Raw genomic sequence first — 3,567 nt, forward strand, 5'->3', positions numbered from 1 at the left:
GGATAACCTAAAATAGACAAATATTACTTATATAGAATTATGTGTTAACAAAATGTAATTTAATTAATAAGAAATTAAATGATAAGTATTTTAGATATTCAATAATTTCATATGTTAAGTGATAATTTGAATTATATAGTAGCTCCGAATTAGAATAAACCTCCTTAGCTTGTTAAGTGAAATAATTTGAAACTATATACACTAATAAATTATAAGCACATTAAATACTGTATACATGCATTTGTTATACTAATAGAGATTAGAGAGCGGTTTTAAAAAATATAGGTTGAATTAATTGGAGTAAGCAGTTGAGCATCAAAGTATTCGTGAAATAAGTGAATTAAAAAAAAGTGAAGTTTAGAACTAAACAATAACTGAGTTGTAATTACACCCAGAGATGAAGTCTTGAACATGAAATGGCAATAATGGAATCCGTCCGAAATCTAGTTTGTTATACGAAAACTAGAAGACGAAATTGTTCAGCAATTTACCAACCAAATGCTTCCCATAAACTTCTTAGCGCCACCACTCCTCTCCACACATATCTCCAGTGGCTCTACAGCTGCATCGTAGTTTGTCTGATGAAAAGAGTTTAAATGTTAGTACATCTATGTATAGCAGAAGCATATATGGGGGGGCATGATTCGACAGAGTTGTTCATCACCTGATGCACAATTGATTCGTATATGCCATTCGTTAAGATCTGCAGCTTCCCAACATCCAGAATAAGCACAGTTTTGTGAGTGAATAAGATCTTTTAGACTTGTGTCCGTGTGATTACCTTCAGCATGTCGCCTATATTGCAAACAAATGTGCCTGGAACAGGTGTAGCTGGTATCCACTCCCCTTCGATGTTACTCACCTACATCTCTAAACATTTTGGCTGAGAAGAATATTCGCAATTGTTTGTTTCCGGGAGTAAGGAGGAAAACACGTACTTGCAGTGCAGTTATATCATCGTCTTGATTAATCAATGTTAGTAAACCTACAAGTAAAAGCAAAAAAAAAAAAAAATTCAGTTTGGATTTCAAAACGCATTAAGAGATGAACGTGACAATGAACATGATCACTACCGTAATCCGTGTGTGCTCCACTGGATTTGTTCGAGTGAGAAGGACGTGCAACGCAACCATCAAACATTAGAGGTGTCGTGAAATGGTAAGTAAAGGAAACTTATCATTTATGGCATCTGATATTTGCTTGCCGTTGATGCGACCCATCCAAAAAGGATCTCCTGCTATATTACCTTCGAACATATCCAAAGGTTCGCCCAATGCCAGAGCTATCCCCCTTAATATCTTTCTAGGCAAATCTGCAATGATGGAACTAATCACAAAAAAGAAAAAAGATGCACAATATTTTTATCGATTTAGCACCTGTGCAACGGCTGACATAATCCTCCATTAAATCTCTGAAACAAGAAGGATCACTTGGCCTGCAAATGGGAATAGATTCAGCAAGCATGTGCGAAACAAGCTCGGCTCTTGCAACAGTTAACCACCATTCATTTCTCTTTTGTTAACTTATGACATGCGCAATCTAGAATTTGAGATGACTGAAATTCCGAACAATGCAACATACATATAGCTTTGATTGGAATGGAAGAAACACAAGATATTATCTTGTTTAAAAAAGCTATTGTTCTCTAACTGCAAATACTTACCACTGGTTTAACATCTTTGTACCACTGTGTTTTGCAGAGTCAACGACACGACACAAGTAAAAGATGCATTTGGATATGATATAAATATCAGGCAGTATATGGGATGCGATATATTTGGCTTTAAATAATCGACACGACATGATTAATTGACGTACATCAAGATCAATAATAGCTTAAGTCCCTAGAATCTTATGTTCAGCAATGCCATTTCAGGAAAGAACTAAACCTCTTAACGCATGCTAAATCTAGAAAACGATGTCTCCGGAAATTCAGTAGTTCATTTCCCGTGCCACACATGAATTTAATAGAAGATCAAACAAAGTACCAATAATCAGTCATGAAACATGGATCCAAACCAAACCTACATCAATAGCTTCGTGCAAGTCAAGTACACCTTTGGTAAGGTTCACTCCGACACGTTGATATCCTCTGCATTCATAGCATTATCAGTTAGAAAACTACATCAGTTATAACAACAACTATACATGGCCATTACGTGCTGTAGACACCTATCCAGTTGCTGGAGATAGTTTTACTTTGAGCTTCTCATCACATGGCAAATCGAAAAACTGGCGAGATATACTTCTAGTTTATTTAAGAATAGAAACCGGAATCCCATGGCCCGTCTGCATCAAGATAATCCAAGTTCATCAAAATGCTAAGAAACAAGGAAGAAAAAAAGAAGGCAAAAGCACATATATATGTTTTCAACATTAGCATTACCACGTAAACGAAGCCAGTTTCTCTGCAAGCTTTGTCCAAGTTTTAAACAACTTGTGCAGCACTTTGATCTCGGGTTGGGTTTGGATCGTCCCATTTCTCTACCAGCGGACCAATATCTGGTACAATGCATTTTTGAATTAGTCATTAATGAGGCAAGTTGATACGATCCCTGATACGGGACCCCGTCGGCAAGACTTAAAGAGTGAGAGTTGCTGCACGATGACGAGTTTGACGCCGACACCAGGGCGCCGGCGACAGAGCCGCGGCACGAGCCAACTCGTCGAGACAGGTCGTCGCGGAGGGAGTCACGACGGCCGGCGCGATATGGAGATTTTGTCCCTCGTTAAGCAGGAGTCCTTAATTAGTTAGAATATTTTATTTACTAGTTAGAATCTTTTATTTACGGTAATTAGCTTAGGAATTAGTTAGTTTTATTAATTTATTCGTAGAGCGATTGTTAAGTTCCTTTCCGGGTTTTCTTTGTTGATTCTTTTCCGGATCGAAGTCGAATCAACCCTAGGGTCCTTAGTTATAAATAGGGGTGTATTTTATCTTCAAATTCAAGAAATAAAATACTTTCTCTTACTCTCTTTCTTTTCAAACATGCAAAACGCACAGAACCCTAATTTTGACGCCGGATTGATCGACGGGCAAAAGCTCCCGTTACGTTCGACGCAAAATCTACGAGTTGGGGAACTTCATCCTTAACAAGTTGGTGCTTTCATCCTTGTACTCACGGAATCATGTCACAAACCGATTGTACCGAAGCCATGACGATTCGTAGCTTGGAACCCCTACCTTCGTCCTCCAGAAGCGTCGACCCCAGCTCCTCCAGGAACGCGGAGTCCGACTCGATCACGTTGGAGTACGTCTTGGCGGCCATGGCGCGCATGGAAGCGTGCATGAAGGTGCGGCTGGAGGCGCACGAGCGCAGCACCGCAGCGGTGGTTCCGTCGTCGAGACCGGACCCAGAGCCCCCGTCGGGCAGGCAGCAGCAGTTCAGTCAGCTGCCAGTGATCGTGCAGACCCGAGGCGGGCATACAGAGCCATCTCGGCCCCTGATCGGGGAGTCTTCAACCGGCGGCTACTCAGGGTTATAACCCTAACCCTAATTTAGGGTTGACTTCTTGGGCAAGTCCGAATGTGACTCGGATTCAAGAAATAAAAAACTTTCTCTCTCG

General features: G+C 40.3%; 1 pseudogene; it reads right to left on the reverse strand.

The window, feature by feature from the left end:
• Positions 1–462: 462 nt before the first annotated feature.
• LOC121758918 lies at positions 463–3,269 on the reverse strand (annotated as a pseudogene).
• Positions 3,270–3,567: the final 298 nt, after the last annotated feature.

This window comes from Salvia splendens, chromosome 1 (genome assembly GCF_004379255.2).
Source record: "Salvia splendens isolate huo1 chromosome 1, SspV2, whole genome shotgun sequence".
Classification (NCBI taxonomy): domain Eukaryota; kingdom Viridiplantae; phylum Streptophyta; class Magnoliopsida; order Lamiales; family Lamiaceae; genus Salvia; species Salvia splendens.